This window comes from Lathyrus oleraceus, chromosome 3, assembly GCF_024323335.1.
Source record: "Lathyrus oleraceus cultivar Zhongwan6 chromosome 3, CAAS_Psat_ZW6_1.0, whole genome shotgun sequence".
Classification (NCBI taxonomy): domain Eukaryota; kingdom Viridiplantae; phylum Streptophyta; class Magnoliopsida; order Fabales; family Fabaceae; genus Lathyrus; species Lathyrus oleraceus.
In genome coordinates this window covers 498586982-498598912 of record NC_066581.1, presented here as the reverse complement: position 1 = coordinate 498598912, position 11931 = coordinate 498586982, and positions in this window count along the sequence as shown.

The window sequence follows — 11931 nt, the reverse complement described above, 5'->3', positions numbered from 1 at the left end:
CATCCAAGCAAGCATTCCAATAGCTAGCAGTCTTCATTATCTTCCAATGTATCAAATTAATTATTCCTTGATCAACTCAGAACAAAAACATCAGACACAGTAAATAACAAAATAACAATTAAGCACATAGACAAAGTAGAAGATGAATCAAAGAGATCCAAAGTCTTGCATCATATGATAGTCACTTGCCAAGAATAGCTCAGTCTCAGATGTTGGCATTGGACAAGTCCTTTAGCACGGGGAATGTTGGCTACTTCTAAGTCTAAAGCTAAAATCAAGCCCCAATAGTCCACCAAATATTTTTTTATGGGTTTTTGTTGTTATTATGTGTTTTAAGGTGTAAGACCCCAATTTTGACCCTAAGATCCCTCTTGCAACTTCATCATATGCATTAGCATTGGGATCATACCTTGGCATCCTCCTCATCCCTCTTTCATTGGGTTTTTTTTGGGAGAGATCACCAAGAACCATGTGATTGTATCATCCTTATATATTATCATTTTTACTAACCCAAATACCAAAAATATGCCTTTGGCTTTGCCTAACTCTTTTGTAGGTAGGGCATGATCCCCATTGATATAGCAAGTTCATATCTAGGGTTTAAGACCCTCACGGCTAAAAGCACAACCAAGGATGGATCCACAATGTCTCAAAGTATCATATATGAGTTCCCATGATCATCACATGTTATTTTGATCAAGTTTTCTTCAAGAGTTTGGAGGTAGTTTGCCTTGGAAACCCTAGTTTATCTGGGTATCTTGAGCAACTTCTTCAACAAGCTACCTCACCAATTGAACAAATTTTCTCAATGGATACTTCAAATTTCATCATATTATGCATATGTGATCTCCCATGAGCCTAAAAAGTCAATACAATTGGAGGTTAGCAAGTTGGTTGATGGTGGTTGGCCAGATGAATTCATCTCATCAAAACTGGGTCTTCCAGGACCCTATCTCCTATAATTTTCAGCATATGAAAATGATTCTAAGAGAAAATTTACTCTAAATTACATTCCAAACAACTTTCATGTTGAAGTCTAGAGCTAATTTTGCTGATAAAGTCATTTCATATGTTGAAACATTATAGGTCATTTTGTTTAAACCCTAATTTGAAAGTCAACATCCCAAGGCCTTAACTTGCTCAATTTTTATTAGATGAAAGATTTCCAAGTTGCACAATCCAATTCAAGATGTCTACTTCAACTTTTATGTTTTGAGTGAGAGCTAATTCAACTTTTATGAGCATGTGATATGAGGATACATTATAGGTCATTTTGGACCAATACCATTGAACAAGTGATTTTCCTCAACTTCAAAAATGCATAACTCTATCATTAGAAATTAAAATTACATGAAATTCATGACCATTTTGAATGTCTTTGAAAAATCTACAACTTTGATGAATACACTTTTTCCAATTGGAGTTCACATGATAAGTTAAGTAAGGTGGAACATTGAGGTATATGACTTGACACTTAAAAAAATTTCAACATGTTGAAATTTCCAAACTTCGACCTCAAAATTCACATTGATCCAAGTTCCAAATGAAAAGGTGTCCAACATCAAAGTTGATCCCCTCTATCTAAGCTTTCCAAAGAGTCCAATTTCATGCATTTTGGATGAGGTTTGCTAGGGTTGCGCATGGTCTTAACAGGTCTGCATCAAGTGGAAAGATCAAATGTCCAAAACACCATTTCACATTGCCTTGCTATTCAAGCTTCTTTGAGACTTTAGAACTGTTGAATTTGGAACCAAATGGATTTTTTCACGGGCCTATACACGGCCATGCAAGCTTGCATCATGCAATTGCCAAAATTGGAAACATTTTCAAATGTGCAAATATCATTCCCAATTGCTATAAATACAAGGCCTCTGAGCTCATTTGAAGGATCCCTTGCGCGCCAGCTTTGCCCCCTCTTTTCAAACCCTCATAATTCAAAGGAAAACCTAAGAATTTTCAATCTGAAAATTGAGTTTGAATCTCACTGTTTGGAGATTCAAAAACTCCTGGATCCAAAGCTTTGTTCCATTGCCAAGCCACTTCTACAAGCTTCCTGAAGGTGATCAAGCAAAGCTTGAAACATGCAAGATCCAGTTCTGCACAGCATTGAAGGTATTTTCCAGAAATTTTCTTCTCTTCGATTCTCACTCAATTCTCTTGGATCTTTGGTTGTCTGTGTTGGTTCTTTGTGTTGGCCTCAATTTTGGTAAAACTTAGAGTTATCACAAGTTGTTACGCCTGTTGTCTTGACATGTGATATCAGCTTCCTACAGGATGTTTAAATATGGTTGTGCAGGATTTAACTAAGATGTCAGACCCGATGTTAAGACATGTGTTTACCGAACATTCAGTCTGAATGTTATGTATCTTGATATTGCACTTTTCATGCAAATCTATGTGTGCCTATGTGGAGATTGAATGCGCTATTCGAGGAGTAATTTGATTTAAAACCAGATTGTTGTTTTTTCCAATAAGGGATGATTAGCTGTTGTTTCTTAGGAGATACACAAGGAAAATATAATTAGGGTTTTATGATGCTAAGGCCCATTCAAAAAGATTCCATTTAAAGGCCATGTTAAACCTGTTTTAGATACACAAGAGACGAACGATAAAGAGAGAGAGTTTTAGGGTTTTAGCCTTGTGTGAGCTTGTGTATTGTGAGCCATTCATTCATTCATGACCATCAAGATATGGATAAGCTTAACGTCAATAACACCAGAGTCACTACTGCGCTTTTATTGTTTCCAAAGGAAGAGGGAAGACTAATAAAATTCCAGAGATTACACGTAAGGGGGTTGGTTACACCAGAGGAAGGGTTTAACACCCAAAGTGTCTGAGGTACTCCTAGGGAGCCCTTTTTATGCATGCATGTATTTTTGGTATAAAAGATCTTTGATGAAATAGAGTGTGGGGATGAGGAAAGAATTCATTGAATATATTTTTGTATTTGACAAGACCTTCGGTCTTATGCCTACGTACCAACATTAAAATGAGCGATCAAAACCTCGTAGTTCATGGTAAAAATTTCAAAGAAGTTGGTGAGTTGATTTTTAACAAAAGTTTAAATAAAAAAGCACAAGAAGGCCAAGGGTTTGAATGGGGTTGTTATTTCTTTTTGTGTTTTGAAATTAAGTCAATATGGTTAACTTCATTCACAAGTTTGATTACGAAAATATTTTTTTTAAATTCATTGGTATAAGGCAAAAGTTTCTAATTATTAAATCATGTCTATGTTTGAAATAACAAGCAAAGAAAGTTTTTGAAATGAGGGAGAGATTTTGAAATTTAAGAAATGGGAGGAGATGAAGAGACTACCCTAAGCAAAAATTTAAAAGTTAAGAGTTGAAAAGATCTGACCAATGGGAATCAATCCAACAGACAAGAATGTCATATAGAAACACACTTTCCTTTGGACTTTGATCAAGAAATAAGCCATAAGCAATGAGCAATATCCATACATCATAAAGATCAGGGCATGAATAAAGATAGCCACATCCAAGCAAGCATTCCAATAGCTAGCAGTCTTCATTATCTTCCAATGCATCAAATTAAATATTCCTTGATCAACTCAGAACAAAAACATCAGACACAGTAAATAACAAAATAACAATTAAGCACATAGACAAAGAACAAGATGAATCAAAGAGATCCAAAGTCTTGCATCATATGATAGTCACTTGCCAAGAATAGCTCAGTCTCAGATGTTGGCATTGGACAAGTCCTTTAGCACGGGGAATGTTGGCTACTTCTAAGTCTAAAGCTCAAATCAAGCCCCAATAGTCCACCAATATAATTTTTTGGGTTTTTGTTGTTATTATGTGTTTTAAGGTGTAAGACCCCAATTTTGACCCTAAGATCCCTCTTGCAACTTCATCATATGCATTAGCATTGGGATCATACCTTGGCATCCTCCTCATCCCTCTTTCATTGGGTTTTTTTTGGGAGAGATCACCAAGAACCATGTGATTGTATCATCCTTATATATTATCATTTTTACTAACCCAAATACCAAAAATATGTCTTTGCCTTTGCCTAACTCTTTTGTAGGTAGGGCATGATCCCCATTGATATAGCAAGTTCATATCTAGGGTTTAAGACCCTCATGGCTAAAAGCACAACCAAGGATGGATCCACAATGTCTCAAAGTATCATATATGAGTTCCCATGATCATCACATGTTATTTTGATCAAGTTTTCTTCAAGAGTTTGGAGGTAGTTTGCCTTGGAAACCCTAGTTTATCTGGGTATCTTGAGCAACTTCTTCAACAAGCTACCTCACCAATTGAACAAATTTTCTCTATGGATACTTCAAATTTCATCATATTATGCATATATGATCTCCCATGAGCCTAAAAAGTCAATACAATTGGAGGTTAGCAAGTTGGTTGATGGTGGTTGGCCAGATGAATTCATCTCATCAACACTGGGTCTTCTAGGACCCTATCTCCTATAATTTTAAGCATATGAAAATGATTCTAAGAGAAAATTTAATCTAAATTACATTCCAAACAACTTTCATGTTGAAGTCTAGAGCAAATTTTGCTGATAAAGTCATTTCATATGTTGAAACATTATAGGTCATTTTGTTTAAACCCTAATTTGAAAGTCAACATCCCAAGGCCTTAACTTGCTCAATTTTTATTAGATGAAAGATTTCCAAGTTGCACAATCCAATTCAAGATGTCTACTTCAACTTTTATGTTTTGAGTGAGAGCTAATTCAACTTTTATGAGCATGTGATATGAGGATACATTATAGGTCATTTTGGACCAATACCATTGAACAAGTGATTTTCCTCAACTTCAAAAATGCATAACTCTATCAAGATAAATTCAAATAACATGAAATTCGTGACCATTTTGAATGTATTTGAAAAATCTACAACTTTGATGAATACACTTTTTCCAAATGGAGTTCACATGATAAGTTAAGTAAGGTGGAACATTGAGGTATATGACTTGACAATTAAAATAATTTCAACATGTTGAAATTTCCAAACTTCCACCTCAAAATTCACATTGATCCAAGTTCCAAATGAAAAGGTGTCCAACATCAAAGTTGATCCCCTCTATCTAAGCTTTCCAAAGAGTCCAATTTCATGCATTTTGGATGAGGTTTGCTAGGGTTGCGCATGGTCTTAACAGGTCTGCATCAAGTGGAAAGATCAAATGTCCAAAACACCATTTCACATTGCCTTGCTATTCAAGCTTCTTTGAGACTTTAGAACTGTTGAATTTGGAACCAAATGGATTTTTTCACGGGCCTATACACGGCCATGCAAGCTTGCATCATGCAATTGCCAAAATTTGGAAACATTTTCAAATGTGCAAATATCATTCCTAATTGCTATAAATACAAGGCCTCTGAGCTCATTTGAAGGATCCCTTGCGCGCCAGCTTTGCCCCCTCTTTTCAAACCCTCATAATTCAAAGGAAAACCTAAGAATTTTCAATCTGAAAATTGAGTTTTAATCTCACTGTTAGGAGATTCAAAAACTCCTGGATCCAAAGCTTTGTTCCATTGCCAAGCCACTTCTACAAGCTTCCTGAAGGTGATCAAGCAAAGCTTGAAACATGCAAGATCCAGTTCTGCACAGCATTGAAGGTATTTTCCAGAAATTTTCTTCTCTTCGATTCTCACTCAATTCTCTTGGATCTTTGGTTTTCTGTGTTGGTTCTTTGTGTTGGCATCAATTTTGGTAAAACTTAGAGTTATCACAAGTTGTCACGCGTATTGTCTTGACATGTGATATCAGCTTCCTATAGGATGTTTAAATATGGTTGTGTAGGATTTAACTAAGATGTTAGACCCGATGTTAAGACATGTGTTTATAGAATATTCAGTCTGAATGTTATGTATCTTGATATTGCGCTTTTCATGCAAATCTGTGTGTGCCTATGTGGAGATTGAATGCGCTATTCGAGGAGTAATTTGATTTAAAACCAGATTGTTCTTTTTCCCAATAAGGGATGATTAGCTGTTGTTTCTTAGGAGATACACAAGGAAAATAGAATTAGGGTTTTATGCTGCCGATGCCCATTCAAAAAGATTCCATTTAAAGGCCATGTAAAACATGTTTTAGATAGACAAGGGACGGACGATAAAGAGAGAGAGTTTTAGGGTTTTAGCCTTGTGTGAGCTTGTGTATTGTGAGCCATTCATTCATTCATGACCATCATGATATGGATAAGCTTAACGTCAATAACACAAGAGTCACCACTGCGCTTTTATTGTTTCCAAAGGAAAAGGGAAGACTAATAAAATTCCAGAGATTATAGGTAAGGGGGTTGGTTACACCAGAGGAAGGGTTTAGCACCCAAAGTGTTCTAGGTACTCCTAGGGAGCCCTTTTTATGTGTACATGTATTTTTGGTATAAAAGATGTTTGATGAAATAGAGTGTGGGGATGAGGAAAGAATTACTTGAATATATTTTTGTATTTGACTAGACCTTCGGTCTTATGCCTACGTACCAACATAAAAATGAGGGATCAAAACCTCGTAGTTCATGGTAAAAATTTCAAAGAAGTTGGTGAGTTGATTTTTAACAAAAGTTTAAATAAAAAGGAACAAAAAGGCCAAGGGTTTGAATGGGTTGCTATTTCTTTTTGTCTTTTGAATTTAAGTCAATATGGTTAACTTCATTCACAAGTTTGATTACGAAAATATTTTTTTTAAATTCATTGGTATAAGGCAAAAGTTTCTAATTATTAAATCATGTCTATGTTTGAAATAACAAGCAAAGAAAGTTTTTGAAAGGAGGGAGAGATTTTCAAATTTAAGAAATGGGAGGAGATAGAGAGACTACCCTAAGCAAAAATTTAAGAGTTAAGAGTTGAAAAGATCTGACCAATGGAATCAATCCAACAGACAAGAATGTCATATAGAAACACACTTTCCTTTGGACTTTGATCAAGAAATAAGCCATAAGCAATGAGCAATATCCAGAAATCATAAAGATCAGGGCATGAATAAAGATAGCCACATCCAAGCAAGCATTCCAATAGCTAGCAGTCTTCATTATCGTCCAATGTATCAGATGAAATATTCCTTGATCAACTCAGAACAAAAACATCAGACAAAGTAGAAGATGAATCAAAGAGATCCAAAGTCTTGCATCATATGAAAGTCACTTGCTAAGAATAGCTCAGTCTCAGATGTTGGCATTAGACAAGTCCTTTAGCACGGGGAATGTTGCCTAATTCTAAGTCCAAAGCTCAAATCAAGTCCCAATAGTCCACCAAATGTTTTTTTAGGGTTTTTGTTGTTATTATGTGTTTCAAAGTGTAAGACCCCAATTTTGACCCTAAGATCCCTCTTGCAACTTCATCATATGCATTATCATTGGGATCATACCTTGGCATCCTCCTCTTCCCTCTTTCATTGGGTTTGTTTTGGGAGAGATCACCAAGCACCATGTGATTGTATCATCCTTATATATTATCATTTTTACTAACCCAAAAACCAAAAATATGTCTTTGCATTTGCCTAACTCTTTTGTAGGTAGGGCATGATCCCCATTGATCTAGCAAGTTCATATCTAGGGTTTAAGACCCTCATGGCTAAAAGCACAACCAAGGATGGATCCACAATGTCTCAAAGTATCATCTATGAGTTCCCATGATCTTCATATGTTATTTTGATCAAGTTTTCTTCAAGAGTTTGGAGGTAGTTTGCCTTGGAAACCCTAGTTTATCTAGGTATCTTGAGCAACTTCTTCAACAAGCTACCTCACCAATTGAACAAATTTTCTCAATGGATACTTCAAATTTCATCATATTATGCATATATGATCTCCCATGAGCCTAAAAAGTCAATACAATTGGAGGTTAGCAAGTTGGTTGATGGTGGTTGGCCAAATGAATTCATCTCATCAAAACTGGGTCTTCCAGGACCCTATCTCCTATAATTTTTACCATATGAAAATGATTCTAAGAGAAAATTTACTCTAAATGACATTCCAAACAACTTTCATGTTGAAGTCTAGAGCTAATTTTGCTGATAAAGTCATTTCATATGTTGAAACATTATAGGTCATTTTGTTTAAACCCTAATTTGAAAGTCAAAATTCCAAGGCCTTAACTTGCTCAATTTTTATTAGATGAATGATTTCCAAGTTGCACAATCCAATTCAGGATGTCTACTTAAACTTTTATGTTTTGAGTGAGAGCTAATTCAACTTTTATGAGCATGTGATATGAGGATACATTATAGGTCATTTTGGACCAATACCATTGAACAAGTGATTTTCCTCAACTTCAAAAATGCATAACTCTATCATTATAAATTAAAATTACATGAAATTCGTGACCATTTTGAATGTATTTGAAAAATCTACAACTTTGATGAAGACACTTTTTCCATTTGGAGTTCACATGATAAGTTAAGTAAGGTGGAACATTGAGGTATATGACGTGACACTTAAAATAATTTCAACATGTTGAAATTTCCAAACTTCCACCTCAAAATTCACATTGATCCAAGTTCCAAATGAAAAGGTGTCCAACATCAAAGTTGATCCCCTTTATCTAAGCTTTCCAAAGAGTCCAATTTCATGCATTTTGGATGAGGTTTGCTAGGGTTGCGCATGGTCTTAACAGGTCTGCATCAAGTGGAAAGATCAAATGTCCAAAACACCATTTCACATTGCCTTGCTATTCAAGCTTCTTTGAGACTTTAGAACTGTTGAATGTGGAACCAAATGGATTTCTTCACGGGCCTATACACGCCCATGCAAGCTTGCATCATGCAATTGCCAAAATTGGAAGCATTTTCAAATGTGCAAATATCATTCCTAATTGCTATAAATATAGAGCCTCTGAGCTTATTTGAAGGATCCGTTGCGCGCCAGCTTTTCCCCCTCTTTTGAAACCCTCATAATTCAAAGGAAAACCTGAGAATTTTCAATCTGAAAATTGAGTTTGAATCTCACTGTTTGGATATTCAAAATCTCTTGGATCCAAAGCTTTATTCCATTGCCAAGCCACTTCTACAAGCTTCCTGAAGGTGATCAAGCAAAGCTTGAAACATGCAAGATCCAGTTCTGCACAGCATTGAAGGTAATTTCCAGAAATTTTCTTCTCTTCGATTCTCACTCAATTCTCTTGGATCTTTGGTTTTCTGTGTTGGTTCTTTGTGTTGGCATCAATTTTGGTAAAACTTAGAGTTATCACAAGTTGTCACGCGTATTGTCTTAACATGTGATATCAGCTTCCTACAGGATGTTTAAATATGGTTGTGTAGGATTTAACTAAGATGTCAGACCCGATGTTAAGACATGTGTTTACAGAACATTCAGTCTGAATGTTATGTATCTTGATATTGCGCTTTTCATGCAAATCTGTGTGTGCCTATGTGGAGATTGAATGCGCTATTCGAGGAGTAATTTGATTTAAAACCAGATTGTTCTTTTTTCCAATAAGGGATGATTAGCTGTTGTTTCTTAGGAGATACACAAGGAAAATAGAATTAGGGTTTTATGCTGCCAATGCCCATTCAAAAAGATTCCATTTAAAGGCCATGTAAAACCTGTTTTAGATACACAAGAGACGGACGATAAAGAGAGAGAGTTTTAGGGTTTTAGCCTTGTGTGAGCTTGTGTATTGTGAGCCATTCATTCATTCATGACCATCAAGATATGGATAAGCTTAACGTCAATAACACAAGAGTCACCACTACGCTTTTATTGTTTCCAAAGGAAAAGGGAAGACTAATAAAATTCCAGAGATTACAGGTAAGGGGGTTGGTTACACCAGAGGAAGGGTTTAGCACCCAAAGTGTTCTAGGTACTCCTAGGGAGCCCTTTTTATGTGTACATGTATTTTTGGTAAAAAAAAATGTTTGATGAAATAGAGTGTGGGGATGAGGAAAGAATTACTTGAATATATTTTTGTATTTGACAAGACCTTCGGTCTTATGCCTACGTACCAACATAAAAATGAGGGATCAAAACCTCGTAGTTCATGGTAAAAATTTCAAAGAAGTTGGTGAGTTGATTTTTAACAAATGTTTAAATAAAAAGGCACAAAAAGGCCAAGGGTTTGAATGGGGTTGTTATTTCTTTTTGTCTTTTGAATTTAAGTCAATATGGTTAACTTCATTCACAAGTTTGATTACGAAAATATTTTTTTTAAATTCATTGGTATAAGGCAAAAGTTTCTAATTATTAAATCATGTCTATGTTTGAAATAACAAGCAAAGAAAGTTTTTGAAAGGAGGGAGAGATTTTGAAATTTAAGAAATGGGAGGAGATGAAGAGACTACCCTAAGCAAGAATTTAAAAGTTAAGAGTTGAAAAGATCTGACCAATAGGATTCAATCCAACAGACAAGAATGTCATATAGAAACACACTTTCCTTTGGACTTTGATCCAGAAATAATCCATAAGCAATGAGCAATATCCAGACATCATAAAGATCAGGGCATGAATAAAGATAGCCACATCCAAGCAAGCATTTCAATAGCTAGCAGTCTTCATTATCTTCCAATGTATCAGATTAAATATTCCTTGATCAACTCAGAACAAAAACATCAGACACAGTAAATAACAAAATAATAATTAAGCACATAGACAAAGTAGAAGATGAATCAAAGAGATCCAAAGTCTTGCACCATATGAAAGTCACTTGCCAAGAATAGCTCAGTCTCAGATGTTGGCATTGGACAAGTCCTTTAGCATGGGGAATGTTGCCTAATTCTAAGTCCAAAGCTCAAATCGAGTCCCAATAGTCCACCAAATGTTTTTTAGGGTTTTTGTTGTTATTATGTGTTTTAAGGTGTAAGACCCCAATTTTGACCCTAAGATCCCTCTTGCAACTTCATCATATGCATTAGCATTGGGATCATACCTTGGCATCCTCCTCATCCCTCTTTCATTGGGTTTGTTTTGGGAGAGATCACCAAGCACCATGTGATTGTATCATCCTTATATATTATCATTTTTACTAACCCAAATACCAAAAATATGTCTTTGCATTTGCCTAACTCTTTTGTAGGTAGGGCATGATCACCATTGATCTAAGTCGCAACCTAAATGTGAAAAAGAGATAACTAGCGAAAGAATGAAATGACAGAAGAGTCGCCACCGTGCGTTATTTATCCCAAAGGGGGGGAAAGGAAACGCTCGAAGTAAACCTGGAAAAAGGAAAGGAGAAGGTCTCGCAACCAAATCTTGGGTTCGGGAGTCGATTCTGCGAAGCGAAGGTATTAGCACCCCTACGTATCCGTAGTACTCTACGGGATCCACTCTTGTTGTTCTTGTCTAAAGGGTGTGGGTTTATCTAATGTACTATTTACTAAAAAAGGGGGGTCAAAAGAAAATGACTCGCACGGATGTCGCATCCACTGCATACGTATCTCATCTGAATATGAGAATCAGAGTCTTCGTAGCTCGGCTACCTATGGGTTAAGGGGAAGTGTGCTCGGTAACACGTCGCGTATTATGCATATATGATCTCCCATGAGCCTAAAAAGTCAATACAATTGGAGGTTAGCAAGTTGGTTGATGGTGGTTGGCCAGATGAATTCATCTCATCAAAACTGGGTCTTCCAGGACCCTATCTCCTATAATTTTAAGCATATGAAAATGATTCTAAGAGAAAATTTACTCTAAATGACATTCCAAACAACTTTCATGTTGAAGTCTAGAGCTAATTTTGCTGATAAAGTCATTTCATATGTTGAAACATTATAGGTCATTTTGTTTAAACCCTAATTTGAAAGTCAACATTCCAAGGCCTTAACTTGCTCAATTTTTATTAGATGAAAGATTTCCAAGTTGCACAATCCAATTCAGAATGTCTACTTAAACTTTTATGTTTTGAGTGAGAGCTAATTCAACTTTAATGAGCATGTGATATGAGGATACATTATAGGTCATTTTGGACCAATACCATTGAACAAGTGGTTTTCCTCAACTTCAAAAATGCATAACT